General features: G+C 43.2%; 1 long non-coding RNA gene across 1 annotated transcript in view; it reads right to left on the bottom strand.

Annotated features, from left to right (window-relative positions):
• Nucleotides 1-15928, bottom strand: part of LOC132835036 (uncharacterized) — a 428224-nt gene that overhangs the window by 292892 nt on the left and 119404 nt on the right. Inside the window, exon 2 of the long non-coding RNA XR_009647266.1 lies at nucleotides 3755-3802. This is a non-coding gene — a long non-coding RNA (uncharacterized LOC132835036). The remainder of the gene's footprint in view (nucleotides 1-3754; nucleotides 3803-15928) is intronic.

The following is a 15928-nucleotide window of genomic DNA, read 5'->3' as shown; positions in this document are numbered from 1 at the left end:
GCCATGGAAAATTGCCCCATAGTGTCTAGGGATGTGCAGGCTAGGAGGATTAGCCATGGGAAATGCAGAGTTACAGGGATGGGGTGGGAGGGGCACAGATGGGTCAGAGTGGGGTGCTTTTTGGAGGGTTAGTGTGGACCCAGCGGGCTGAATGGCTTGTGACTACAGTGTTGGGATTCTAGAAGTTGGCTGCTGGCCCAATGTTCCTGGATTGGGGATGTCAAAGGGCCGTGAACCAACAGAGGGTCAATGACGACCGTGGCAGGAATTGATGAGCCACAGAACAAAAAGGGAGTTGGGATTGATCCAAGGCACAGGAAGGGCTAACGACATTTTCAAAAATGCTTCTGGGTTAGCTATGACCACAGATTCCAGGGGTTTGGGTATTACTACTATATTCATAATGGCTTGGCTCACAAACTGTTGCCACTTCAATCTTCCCTTTGCATCACTCACCATCTGACATCTTTGTAAGGTGTTCGACATGAGAATTATCAGGAAAAATCTGAGACAAAGCCAGATACTGGAAGATGAGGGCTCAGGCCCCTAGGATTAAACAAAGTGGGCAGTTTCAAGAGGTTCCTTAAAAGGAGAAGAGGTATTTCTAGTAGCATGGCAGTAGTGTCACTACCTCTGGGTCACGAGGCCCAGGTTCAAACCCCACCTGCTTCCCAAGTGGACCATAACCAGTTCTCTAGAAATATCCAAAAGGAGAAATGAATGGTCGACAGATGGATTGACAAGACAACAATCAAAACCGGAGTGATGAGAAATCAAGGTTGTGCAATTTGGGGAGATGCAGCTCATTCAGAGGATTGCAGGAATGGATACAGAGAGAGGGAGAGTGCTGAGGCTATGGGGAGATGTTGAAAGCATTGCTGAGAAGTTTTAAATTGGCCATGCGAGCAAGGAACAGGAAGACAATGATCTTTCTTAATCATCAGGCCACAGGAACCGCACTGACCAAGCATGGGAGTAGACACACCCTCTCAGTCACTAAGTTGTAGGAATATCTTAATATTTATGTTTCATAGAATGGTCACAAGACAGACTAAGGGCTTCGGTCCATCCATACTGTGCTGGCTACCTACTGGTGTAGTCTAGCTGGTCCCACTCCACTGCTTTTACCCTAAAGTGTTGCCTCTTCTGGTGATTATTTGATTCCCTCTCGAGTTGAACTGAGCCAGCCTTCACCACCTTTACATTTCAGAACAATGAGCTACATTTTTAAAAAAATTTGTGGCCATGTTTGACTCTTTTGCCAATCTATTCTCTGCCTCCTGTAGATTGCAATTAGCAAATGGAAACAGTTTCTCCCCATCTACCTCAAGATTACCAACACCCTCTGTAAATCTCTCTCTATAGACGATGACAAAACTTTGTCCGGTCTATCCAGTCGATGAAGTCCATCTCATCAATCTGTGACCTCAATAATCATGTGAGAGAAACTCTGCTCAAAGGTTGGAATCAGAGCAGCTCTGAGTAGAGTCAAAGAGGGTTGGAGGATACTGCCTGACCAGTTGTGCTTTTCCAACACCACCCTTTTCGACTCTGACTCCCCAGCATCTGCAGTCCTCGCTTTTTCCCAGCTCGCAGAGCTGTGGATTACAAGGTCAGCTGCTTTACATTATTAATAAAGATGGTTGAAAAGGTCTGGTTTGAGCTAATCTGAATAGAGAGAAACCCGTTCTAAAGGATCACTCCTCATTACATACATGCTCCTCTATTATGATATTTCTTGTCCTGCATCCGACAGTATGCATCATCTGACAGTCTGGGTCGATGAGAACATGGTAAAAGATTTGCAGAATGATATAGCTGCTGCCTCGCTTTCCATTTTTATTTAAAATTAAAGTGGCCAACTTGCTTTGCAGCTTTCTGTTCCTGTGAAGGGTTACGCAGTCGAGACATTGCTGCCAATCTAAAATGTACTTGATCATTTTAACTCCAGCCTTGCAGCAGTTCCAATTTATCCTGCACGTGACAGCAAGGACAACAAAAATGATTGTGCTACATAGATAAGAAATGGTCTCATTCAGCGCCGTTCACATCTAGCAGTGCACAAATCCAGGGCATTAAATAAAACAGGCTATTTCTAAGGAGGAACTGCCCATCAATCATTCAAGCAAAATCACACACTTGCCCAACTACACTCAAGGAGTTAAAGTTCATCCAGCAGCACTGACACAAAAATGCTGCCCAGTGTATCAGCTCAGCACCCACTACTGTGCTATTTGTACCTTAAAAGCAGATTAGAAAGCGCTCATCTCTCAGTATTGCTGGCAAGTCATACAAAAAGGGACAGCAAGAGCATAGCTGTTTAACCCTGCACTACAGTCTGACGTGATTCCACTGAGATTGCATTCAGTTCATTCCAATCAGCAATTCAATGGAAGTCTGAACGTACAGGATACAAGGAACAAACCCACCTCATCACAGGCCCAGGTTTCAGTCAAACAGCGCGACACTAACATATTGTCATAAGCTTGCATGTGGAACTACTACACCTGGACTCATCACAACGCTATTTTGGGAAACTCATTCAGTTTTGTGCCACCTTGCTTCAGAAAACCAAGTGGAAGCCAACTGAAATGTTTGATTAAGTATTGCAAAAGAAACATTGAATACATTTGGAATACCTCAGTCGATAAGAGGTTGAGCAAGTCTCGACACCTCCACAGATACGTGGTTAGGTGAGAAAATGGGTTTGCTCTTGAAGGGAATATTCAGGAATGCAGGTATGAAAAGGAGGCCATTCAGCCTGTTCCGTCATTCAAAGAGATATCAGCAAATCTTCAACTTGCAGACTGATCCCCATATCCCTCCGCGCCAAAAAAATCGACTAATCTCAGTCTCAAATATGTTCAATAGCTGCTGCAGAACATTCCAAAGATTCACAATCCCTGAAGTAAATTAATATCTGCTCATCTCAGTCCCAAACAATTGTCTCCTAACTGCAAGATAATGGCTAGGTCTAGATTCCCAGCCTTTTAAAACATTTTGGTAAAAACAATGACTGCAGATGCTGGAAACCAGATTCTGGATCAGTGGTGCTGGAAGAGCACAGCAGTTCAGGCAGCATCCAACGAGCAGCGAAAATCGACGTTTCGGGCAAAAGCCCTTCATCAGGAATAAAAGCATTTTGCCAGCACCTACTCGATGTCAAGTATCAACTCTTTTACATTTCAATGCAAATGCCTCATATTCTCATAAACCCTCAAGCATACAGGCCCGGTGCACTAAATCCCTTTTCCGCAGGGATCAGTCTACTAAACATATGCTTCTCTCCCTCTCTGGGTGATACACCCTACAGCAGACAAGGACAAAACGCTAACAGGTACACAAAGGTAGCCAATAAAACTACATCTAAAATATTTTAAATTGTTCCTGGTTTTAAAGAGAGGGTAAGAGAATGAAGAGGAAAAAAGGGGGCGAGGGAAAGAGATGGAAAAAAGATTTTCCTTACAGATGTGGGCAGGACCTTTCTTGCCCAGGACAATTTCTGGAACCAATTCGGGATGGACAAAGCACAGAATATTGCTCACTAGCCAGCAAACAACTTCAGACCAGCAAACCAATCCAAACAAAGAACACAATCCATTGTCTACAGTAAAATGGGCCACAACAGGCTTGGAATGTCTTGTTATGATAGGCAGCGTAAATACCACAGGACACAAACAGGCTGAAGCCTTGCTGAGTCTTACTGTAACAAAGAGAACAGCATGTCCAATTTGAGGAGGTACACAGTCCTTACCTGTCACTTCACAACATTATTCCGAGGCCAGTGCGTGTGCCTGCAGACCTAGAACAAAATCAATGATTTCAATCAGTATCTTTTCATCCAAATGAAATTTTTGTCAACTAATAGCAGTAAATTAAGTCGACAAAATGAAGAATAAAGCTGATAACCTGAACTGCTTCAGCACAACTGAAATCAGAAACACTGTCACCCAGAGTAACGAGATTATACAGAAAAGAAACCTTACATTCAAACTCTGTCTTTTACTGTTTCAATCTGAACATAAATTTAATGACCACGGCGTAGGAAGTCAACAACTTGTCTTTTTTGCTCAGATGAAACCTTTTCAAAAAAAAAGGTACATTAAGAATCCCGATGACACATTTAGCTAAAAGTGAAACACAACAGCAACAAGAGCCATTCCCTTTTCAAGATCAAATTTGCAGCAACAGTGAGCTATTCCAGGAATGTTTACACATGGAAGTTAAAGGGTTAAACATTTGTGCCAATTAAGTTGGGCAGCACAGTAGCTCAGCGGTTAGCATTGCTGACTCTCAGCTCCTGGTTCAATTCCAGCCTCAGACAACTGTCTGTGTGAAGTTTGCACATTCTCCCCGTGTCTGTGTGGGTTTCCTCCAGGTGGTCTGGTCTCCTCCCACACTCCAAAGATGTGCAGGTTAGGCACTCTAAGTAGGAGATTGGACTTGATGGGCTGAATGGCCTGCTTCCTCACTGTAGGGATTCTGTTATCTAAGAAGTTATAGCATCCAATTCAATTCACCAAAGTTTGTGTGGTGGGATCAAATCAGGAGTGTATAAAGCAGGAATAAAATTTAGCAAAGACTGAAAGTCACGTAGTGTTGCTCTGAACTCTCAACTTTGAGGAAGGCAGCTTTGATGTGGCTGCATACAGAGCTAATGAAGTGCATTTCTAACTAAGATAGAGAACAACCTCTATTATCCAAACAAGACGGGTAGGGAGCATTTTATTCTGATAACCAATTGTTTGAATAACATAACGTTTTATGGAACCATGGAGATCTTGTTCGGATAATCTGAAATTGGGATAACTGATGTTCGGATAACCGAGGTTGTTCCATAATCACTTCACTACAATTGACTCGATAAGACAGGACCCCAGATTGCTGAATCAGCACATCACCAACAAAGGTTAAACTGTTACACACACGAACACATCTCCTACCCAACGGTAGAAATTCAACATTTTATTATCGCATCACCAAAGCTAGGAAGGATACTCCTTACTCAATATATCTTTATGAACATCAACTTTGCTGAGTACATGTGCGATTGGTGGAGATGTTGCACTGAAGTCATTATTTTCTCCTCCAGCAAATATTTGACGTCCATGACCAGGTGACTGATGCTAATAGGCACAATAGCCATTGCTTTGCCCATATATTGGCCACAGTGTAGTGACCAAGTGGTTCCCTCCAAATCAGAAGGTTTTGTGTCCAAGTCCAATGCTGGAGACTGTAGTAAAAACAGATAATGCAATACATGCACATGCCATGGTATTCAATCAAAGTACCCAGGCAGCAAGAACTAGCATCTATGGTGCGCCTTTTATGGAGGCAAATGTGGATTTTATGTGAGAGCTCGCCACGCTTGGTCTAAATAGTTGATGCAGCTTGAAGGAAGACGGAAGATTCATAGAATTCCTCCAGTGTGGAAATAGACCTTTAGGCCCAACAAGTTCATACCAACCCTCCAAAGAGTAACCCACCCAGACCCATTTCCCTACCCTATTATCCAACATTTACCCCTGACTAATGCACCCATCCTACATATCTCTGAACGCTATGGGCCCTTTAGCCTGGCCAATCCACCTAACCTGCACATCTTTGGTCTGTGGGAGGAAACTAGAGCATCCAGAGGATACCCATGCAGATGCGGGGGAAAATGTGCAAATTCAACACAGTCACCAGAGGCTGGAATCAAGCCTGGGTCCCTGGCGCTGTGAGGTAGCTGTGCTAAACACTGAGCCACTGTGCCACCCTGCCTCCGAAGAGGTGAAGCAGAGAGATTTATGACGACATTCCAAGGCTTTGTGGCCTAAGTGGCTGCAGACACAGACTTCAAAGGCAGATTGTCAGAAATCTAATGCAAGATGAGGAGAAATTTATTCTCCTGGTGGTCGTTGGTATTTGGGCATTCCCTCGCCCAGTGAACCATAAGACTGTCATTGAAAGCCAAGTTAAGACAAATCTGAGTGAGTTAAGGGTTACGGAGGCAGACAGGAAAGTTAGGGTCACATCAGAACAATATGGAATGATGGAACGAGGTCAAGGTGTGGAGGGGGTGCAGTCGTCTCCTAATAATGCTTTTTTTTAAAAAGGATGTTCTCATCTAGTGAGAAAGGTGAGAGGAGAAAGATTTTAAAAAGACATGAGGGGCAATTTTTATACAAAAAGAGTGGTTTGTGTGTGGAGTGAACTGGCAGAGAGAAAGTGATGGGTGCAGGTACAGTTACAACATTTAAAAGACATTTGGATGAGTCCATGAATAACACATGGTTGGAGGGATATGGGGCAAGTGCAAGCAGGTGGGACTAGTTTAGTTTCAGATTATGGCAGGCATGGACTGGTTGGACCGAAGGGTTTGTTCCTGTGCTGTATGACTCCATGACTCTAGTGGATACAATTGGCCAGAATTTTTTGAGGGGTGGGCAGAGACATCACATGACAAGAGAAGATTATTTTGCCAGCACTCCAGCATCGATGTGATAATGCTGTCTCAATTTCAACCCTAACATCTCAAACTATCCCACACTGCAGCAACACAAGGAACACAGTGACTCAGAGTGCAGTAATACATTTCAGTGCAAGAAAGATAATCAATAAAATGGAAAATATGCCATTGATTTAAGTCCCTTGTGTAACAAAAGTTATTGAAGCTGCTGGAGGTAAAACAGAAGATCAAGGACTCGATAAGGGTTTTGTCTGTCACGTGTGCACTTAAGTCAACAGCCTGAGAAATATTACAATTTAAAGTACATTAAAGATTTAATGGCCAATAGCATAAACTTTGAGCCATGTTCTTGGAATGAAGATTCCTACTGCTTCAATGCACTGTTAGAACTGCATAGTGTCACGAGTGGGTGGTTGCAGTTCAGTGGAATTTCAATTTCATGTTATCATCTTTATGTACTTAGATTCACAGCAGTTTAGGAACTCCATACTGGGCATTCAGGAGGCTGCCATGGGCCATCTGCATTGGAATTGTATTTAATCTCAATCTCAAACCGAAGTGATTCCCCTTCTTTACCATTTACAAAAGATAAAAACCACACAACACCAGATACAGTCCAACAGGTTTATCTGGAAGCACTAGCTTTCGGAGCACTGCTGGTGAAGGAGCAGCACTCCAAAAGCTAGTGCTTTCAAAAAAGCCTGTTGGATTCTAACCTGGTGTTGTGCGGTTTTTAACGTTGTCCACCCCAGTCCAACACCGGCTCCTCCACATCATGATTACAATTTACATTCTTAGACATGTACAGCAAGGAAATAGACCCTTCAGTCCAATTTGTCCATGCTGACCAGATATTCTAACCTAATCAAGTCCTATCCACCAGCACTTGGCCCATATCCTTTAAACCCTTCCTATTTACATTCCCACCCTGATGGCTTTTAAATGTTGTAAATGTACCAGCTTCCACCACTTCCTCTGGCAGCTCATTCCATACACACACCATCCTTTGTGTGAAAACGTTGCCCCTCAGGTCTCTTTTTCATCTTTCCCCTCTCACCCTAAATCTATGCCCTCTTGTTCTAGACTGCCCCATCCCAGGGAAAAGACCTTGTCTATTCACCCTATCCATGTCTCCCATGATTTTATAAACCTCTATAAAGGTCACCTCTCGGGCTCAGATGCTCCAGGGAAAACAGCCCAATCTATTCAGCTTCTCCTTATATCCCAAACCCTCCAACCTGACAATGTCCTGGTAAATCTTTTCTGAGCCCTTTCAAATTTCACAACTACCTTCCTCAGGCCGGGAGACCAGAATTGAATGCAGTGTTCCAAAAGTGGCCTAACCAATGTCCTGCATAGTCACAACATGACCTCCAAACTCCTTCAGGAGAAAGTGAGGACTGCAGATGCTGGAGATCAGAGCTGAAAATGTGTTACTGGAAAAGCGCAGCAGGTCAGGCAGCATCCAAAGAGCAGGAGAATCGACGTTTCGGGCATGACCCCATCAAGCCCCGGGGAAATCGACCCTAGTTCAGTGAAGAGTGTAAGAGGGCCTGCCAGGGACAGCGCCAGCCATAATTAAAACAAAGGATGTGCCAACATGGTGAAGCTACAAAATTACACAAATGACAGCTAGCGGAAGCAGCAATACTCCGAGCTAAGTAACCATACAACCAATGGATCAGATTGAACCAATTCTGAGGGATGATCACTGGACCCAAAACGTTCACTTCGATTCCTCTCCACAGTTGCTGCCTGACCTGATGAGCTTTTCCAGCAATTTCTGTCTTTGGATCAGATTGGAGTTCTGCAGACCTCCCTTATCCAGATATAAATGGCACAGGATAATTACCTAGAGGAGAAGGATCCACAAATAGCCCCGTTTTCAACAATGGGGAGGGGGGGGTATGGTCCAGCATATCAGTGCAAAAGACAAAGTATTTACAGCAGTCCTCAACTGGAAGTGCCAAGTGAACAATCCATCTTGGCTTACTCCAAAAGGTGCGCAGCATTACAGATGCCAGTATCCAGCCAATATGATTCACTCCACATGACATCAATAAATGGCAATATCCAATGTTTTCAGCCAAGGCCATGGGCTCGGTCAACATTCCCCTCAGCAATAGCAGTGAAGACTGGCAAGTCAAAAGTAGCTTCCCCTTAGTCAAGCTGCCCCAGTACGGCTACAATACCAGCATCCACCTGACAATGTGTTAAATTGTGCAGGCACGCCCTGACCACAAAAAGCAGAAGTCTACTCAAGCTAACTATCATCCCATCATTCCATTCCCGCTCTTCAATAAAGTAAGCGCGTGGTGGTGGTCATCGACAGCTACTTCTGCTCACTAAAACGCAGGATAGGTTCCATTAGGGCCACTCAGCTGCTGACCTCATTACAACCTTCATTCAAACATGACAGGAAAAGCGGAATTCCAGGGTTGAGCTGAGTACGACTGACCTCAACACCAAGACGTCATTTGACAAACTATCAGAGAACCCCAACAAAATCAGAGTCAAATGGGTATGACTGGTCGGAGTCACTCCTAGCAAAGTCAAATAGCACAGGTCTTATACACCTCTGCAGGAGCTCGTCAGGGTAGTGTCCTCGGCTCAAACATCTTTCCGTGGCTTCAATGACCTTCCCTCCCTCATGAGGTCAGAAGGGGTGGGGAGGTTCACAATCTTCAACACCATTTGGTAACTCCTCATGCTTTGAAACAGTCCTGAGCCCTAAAGAAAGGAACCTCGATTAACGCTCCTGCCCTGACAATCACAGTGAGCCAATTCTACAGGAGAGCAGCGAGCGCAAAATGTTTCAGCTGTCAAAGGCCTTGCTTCACTACAGTAATCTAGTCCAATAGAGATGTGGAAAACAGATGTTTCCTGGTGCTGCAAAACCTACAGAAGAGATTTTCCACTTAACTTGAGGAGAAAAATGTTATAACCCGAGTAACTGTTTTCATTTGCAAAAGCCATCACATGTTCAGAAGCTGCCAGCTAACAACGGAATAACTGGATGCTTCCCAAAATTAAAATTAAAAAAAAAGTTTGCATTTCGATAGTGCCTTCACGTTCATGGCCAACAATGTATGTCTGAAGCTTAGCAAATTCGGGAATGCAGCAGCCGACCTGTGCATGGGAAGATCCCACATTCAGATAAACGGTGGTAATAATTGCTACTGGTGTCAAAACACTGAGCTAAAGATTCAGACTGAAACACATTTCCTCACTTAAACAGAATGCAGCGTAACACACCTGCCCGTTGCAATTTTCCAGCAGTTTCTACACAATGGCACAAACCCATCAGTGAATCAATTTCACCTTTACAAAGTCATGCATTTTAAGTGAACTATTGGCAAGTTAGCACAATGTGTCACATGGACAAATCAAATCTGATGCAGTGAATCCTATCCCAACAGACAACAGGTCACAGTGTCATAGTCATGGAGATGTACAGTATGAAAACAGGCCCTTCGGTCGAACTCGTTCATGCTGACCAGATATCCTAAATTAATCCAGTCCCATTTGCCAGCTTTTAGCCCCTATCGCCCTAAACCCTTCCTATTCATATACCCATCCAAATGCCTTTTAAATGCTGTAATTGTACCAGCCTCCACCACCTTCTCCGGCAGCTCATTCCATACACGTACCACCCTCTGCGAACAAGTTGCCATTTAGTTTCTTTTTAAGTTTTTCCTCCTCTCACTTTAAATGTTTGCCCTCTAGTTTTGGGCTCCACTACCCAAGGAAAAGATGTTAACTATTCACTCTATCCTCTATCATGATTTTAATAGTGGAGTGACCAAGTCCAGTTCCCTCTTCCAGTGACAGATAGCTAGTGTGAAACAGAAAAAGTTGAAGATAGAACAGGCCTTCGTTTGATCTGCTTTGAGCTGCACTGGTGAGTCTCTGTCTCAGTGGAGTGTTTGGAAGGAGGGTCCAAACAGCAGACTCTCTCCAATCTGCTGGCTGCCAAGAACTCACCTGGAGGATGGGCAAAGCTAAGATCACACTCATTTGCTCCCCTTCCCTTCCCACCAATCGGCTGCTTACAGACTCAATGGCAACAACAGAATTCAGAGTCGCTAATCCATTGGCTCAAACCCCCCACAGAATATCATTTCAATAAACCAATCCTTCACAAATCAGAGAGTGAGTGCGTGCAAAAGATAGCAAGTGTGTGCGCGAGCGCTGAACATTGAGGGCCCATTTAGGAATATCTCTGCATTATAGCAACTTCTAAGAGGAAAATATTGAATTGTCACTTCAACCAGTAGAAGGGACAATGTTAATAAACATAGGGTTACAGACCTTTCAGAACTCAAGAAGTTTCAAGGTGGAAATTGCATATATTAAAAGGAGAAGGAATTTCAAATGAGACCCAAATACAGATTCTTCCATTAGAATTCATAAGAAACTCAAAAGAACTAATCTACAGAATTTTTGAGTATTAAAATGTGACCAATAAACAGTGTAATAAAAAAAGATAGGAAATCTTTTCATAGACAATCTCAACAGTATGACTTGACTAACATTTCTGATGAAGTTAAAAATCACACAATACCAGGTTATAGTCCAACAGGTTTAATTGGAAGCACACTAGCTTTCGGAGCGATGCTCCTTCATCAGGTGAAGGAGCGTCGCTCCGAAAGCTAGTGCTTCCAATTAAACCTGTTGGACTATAACCTGGTGTTGTGTGATTTTTAACTTTGTACACCCCAGTCCAACACCAGCATCTCCAAATCATTCCTGATGAAGGGCTTTTGCCCGAAACATCGATTTTCCTGCTCCTTGGATGCTGCCTGAACCTGCTGTGCTTTTCCAGCACTACTTTAATTTTGAATTAATTAACAGGCAAGACATAAACTGCAAGGGCAATGGATGAAAAATGACCTGTTAACATATAGAAGGCACAAAAGTCATTGAGAATTTTATTTCTATTGACTTTCCCCAAAAAGGAGATAATTGCCTAACAAAGTTACACAAATGATTATTAATAAAGGATTGTTTGGCGAATAAAGAGAGAGAATAAAGAGGGGAGGTGACGGCCTATTGCTATTATCATTGGACTATTAAGGCCGAGACCCAGAAATTGTTCAAATCCTGCCTCTGCAGATTGTGGAATTTTAATTTAGATTTTAATTTTAATTTAAATAAGAAATCTCAACTTACAAGTCTAATGACCATGAATCCATTGTTGGAAAAACCCATCTGGTTCACTAATGTCCTTTAGAGCAGGAAACAGCCATTCTTACTTGGTCTGGCCTGTATGTCACTCCAGACACAGACACAGAGTAATGTGGTTGACTCTCGGGCAATTAAGGATGGGTAATAAATGCTGCCTAGCCAGTGGTGCCCTCACTCCCTGAATGAATAAAAAGAAAAAAAGATTCTAAAGCTGAGATGAAACAATTCCTTTCCTGCCTGTCTCCAAGTTTGAGAATCCAATCGTAAAAGCAAATCAATGTAATGCACCCTGATGTATTGTATCCCACATGCGGAATCACTTATCATAAAGTAAAAAGACATCAGGTTATTGAACTAACGAAAAAGAGATTGCAACAATTATTCCTGGGAGGCATTATTTACAAGCAAACAATTAAAAGCAGAAGTAGCTTGGAATATGCAAAGTCACCCAGTCCAAATGAAGAGAGATTTATAATATTCTAAAGCAGACAAATCCTGGAATTAATGAACATCAGTTCCGGTGAGTTGTATTCCTTATGGAACAGTTAGAATAAAAGCTCCATTAAAGGGGTATATCAGAACTCTTCAGCTCCAGAGAAAATAATGCACTCTACAATATTACTCCTTCAATCAATTAGACTGCAATCTATTCGAAAAGGGATACCAAGAGCACTTTGGTTAAAAGGTATTTTAAAGCTGTACCACCAGCTCATATTAAGCAACTCTATAGACACATACCTGACACATTGCATCCCCCCTCCACAAAATCAACAAGCACTACAAATTAATCTGCGGTACCCATACCTCTCAATGTCTGCCATTCAATTAGATCACGGCTGATCTGCATGTGTTCCATAATGCACATTCCCTTCTAACCCTGACAATTCCCCATCTCACAAGAATCAATCCTCTTTGGCCTTAAAAATCAGCTACTGACACTTCCTGTACAAATAAAGCACAAACCTCTCCATTTTTAATGCCCATTCCTCTCTGTAATAAAGGATAGCATTCAGTCAGCCTCTTCTTTCTTGCTGTATCTGCATACTAACATTAGTAAATCCTAGATCCAGCTGCACCACTGAATTGAACAGTCAGAGTCACACAACATGGAAATAGACCCTTCGATCCAACCCGTCCCTGCCGTCACCCTAGAGTCATAGAGATCAACAACACAGAAAAAGACCCTTTGATCCACCATACCCTCCTTGATCAAAAACACCCCACTAACTATTCTAATCCCATTTCCCAGCATTTGGCCCATGGCCTGATAAATCACAGTTTAAACAATATTCTTCCTTTTTATTCTTCCTGCCATACTGGACAACTTCACATAAAAACAAAACATTAAAAAACTGGATAAAAATCATACAACACCAGGTTATAGCCCAACAGATTGATTTGGAAGCACTGCTCCGTCACCAGGTGGTTGTGGAATATAAGATCGTTACGTATAAGAATTTATAGCAAAAGTTTACAGTGTGATGCAACTGAAATTATATCTTGAAAAAGACCTGGATTGTTTGTCAAGTCTCTCATCTTTCAGAATGACCATGTTGGTTTCAGTTCTTTCATTTGTATAATCGCAAAACTTTTTAAAAGTCACATTCTCAAGTGAACTGTAACAATAGGTGCAATGTTGGCCCAGACAATGCATTGAAGGTGTGAGGTGCCCCCATGTTCAGACTGATTCTAATCTAACTAAGGGATTTAGATGTTTGACACAACTTGCATGTGTTAACAGAGTCTGGTCTTCACATTGCAAATGGTACAAAGCAGACATGCAAGGATGGTTCACAAACTGAGAGATACCACTGACCAAAAAAGGCTAAACAGGAAAAGGCTTGTTTCTCGAGGCGACCAAGTAGTTGTCATTAAGTTTATGACAAGGTTTGGTAGGATGTGGGTTACACTTCTGAAGGAGTCAAAAGTTGGAATCCCCAATAGAGAACCATCACTAATCTAAATCAAGAATTCCTCGAGAAATGTTGAGACAGCAAGTAGGAAAATGGAAACTTCAGAATATGAAAGTTGCCACCACGAGTGGTTAGACAATAAATGCAGGAGTAGGCCATTCTGCCCTTCGAGCCTGCACCGCCATTCAATAGGATCATGGCTGATCATCCTTAATCAGTATCCTGTTCCTGTCTTATCTCCATAACCCTTGATTCCACTATCCTTGAGAGCTCTATCCAACTCTTTCTTAAATGAATCCAGAGACTGGGCCTCCACTGCCCTCTGGGGCAGAGCATTCCACACACCCACCACTCTCTGCGTGAAGAAGTTTCTCCTCATCTCTGTCCTAAATGGCCTACCCCTTATTTTTAAGCTGTGTCCCCTGGTTCGGCACTCACCCATCAGTGGAAACATGTTTCCTACCTCCAGAGTGTCCAATTCTTTAATAATCTTATATGTCTCAATCAGATACCCTCTCAGTCTTCTAAACTGAAGGGTATACGAGCCCAGTCGCTCCAGTCTTTCAGCGTAAGGTAGTCCTGCCATTCCAGGAATAGACTTCGTGAACCTACGCTGCACTCCCTCAATAGCCAGAATGTCTTTCCTCAAATCTGGAGACCAGAACTGCACACAGTACTCCAGGTGTGGTCTCACCAGGGCCCTGTACAGCGGCAGAAGAACCTCTTTGCTTCTATACTCAATCCCTCTTGTTATGAAGGCCAGCATGCTATTAGCCTTCTTCACTACCTGCTGTACCTATATGCTTACTTTCATTGACTGGTGTACAAGAACACCCAGATCTCTTTATACCGCACCTTTACCTAAATTGATTCCATTTAGGAAGTAATCTGCCTTCCTGTTCGTGCCACCAAAGTGGATAACCATGCATTGATTCACATTAAATTGCATCTGCCATTCATCTGACCACTCACCTAACCTGTCCAGGTCACCCTGTAATCTCCTAACATCCTCCTCACATTTCACCCTGCCACCCAGCTTAGTATCATCAGCAAATTTGCTAATGTTATCGCTGATACCATCTTCTATATCATTAACATATATTGTAAAAAGCTGCGGTCCCAGCACTGATCCCTGCGGTACCCCATTGGTCACTGCCTGCCATTCAGAAATGGAGCCGTTTACCACTACTCTGTTTCCTATCAGCCAACCAACTTTCAATCCAAGTTAGTACTTTGCCCTCAATATCATGCGCCCTAATTTTGCTCACTAACCTCCTATGTGGGACTTTATCAAAAGCTTTCTGAAAGTCCAGGTACACTACATCTACTGGATCTCCCTCGTCCATCTTCAGAGTTACATCCTCTATTGTCTATTGATAGTTCTAGGCCAGAATGGAGCGTGCAAATGGGAAGCAGATTGGAAGTTTTAATGCAAATGATCATTAAATGTGTTCCTTCCAACAACTTCAATTACTTAGGTTCTGAACTGACATCTTTGGGTTTAAACTTCCTATTTCATTTATCAGCGCTCCCTCGCTGATGAGGATGACTCTCTCTCTCCCACTCTCAGGTTGGGTCTGTAGGTGGCTACACAGACCAATGGGGCTACCGCAGGCTCTTTTACACTTGGGATTGAAGGTGGTTGTGGGAAAGGGCTGGGTGGGGCATTGGTATGGCAGCACGCTCCTTCCCCTGTTTTCCCCTCGCTTCCATTTTTTCACAACGGCAAGTCTCGAGGTGCTCGACGCCTTCCAGGATGCTTCTCCCCTAATTTGGAGTGTCTTGGGCCAGTGATTCCCAGTGGGAATTCTGCACTTTGCCAGTGAGGAGATTAGATTAGATTCCCTACAGTGCGTAAACAGTGCCCTTCGGCCCAACCAGTCCACACCGACCCTCCGAAGAGTAACCCACCCAGACCCATTTCCCTCTGACTAATGCACCTAGCAACTATGGACAATTTAGTGTGGCCAATTCACCTGTACTCTAAATCTTTGGACTGTGGGAGGAAACTGGAGCACCCGGAGGAAATCCACGCAGACACGAGGAGAATGTGCAAATTCCACACAGACAATCACCCGAGGCTGGAATCGAACCTGGGACCCTGGTGCTGTGAGGCTGCAGTACTAACCACTGAGTCACTGTGCCACCTCTCAAGGACTTGAGGATATCCATGAAGCCCTTCCTATGTTCACATCAGGCTCACTTGCTGTTATGAAGCTTTAGCTTCTACTATACTTTAGCAGCATCTTCTCATAAGAGAGGTTAAAAAGATCAAGGACAATTCATTAAACCATCTTTCCTATGAATGGTCAAATAGATTGAACTAGCAAGTATTCCTCAAATTCTCCAAAAAACACATTTCTTGGCTCGCTTCAAC

This window comes from Hemiscyllium ocellatum, chromosome 43 (genome assembly GCF_020745735.1).
Source record: "Hemiscyllium ocellatum isolate sHemOce1 chromosome 43, sHemOce1.pat.X.cur, whole genome shotgun sequence".
Classification (NCBI taxonomy): domain Eukaryota; kingdom Metazoa; phylum Chordata; class Chondrichthyes; order Orectolobiformes; family Hemiscylliidae; genus Hemiscyllium; species Hemiscyllium ocellatum.
Note: the sequence above shows the minus strand (reverse complement) of the source record. Positions and strands in the feature narration are given on the sequence as shown.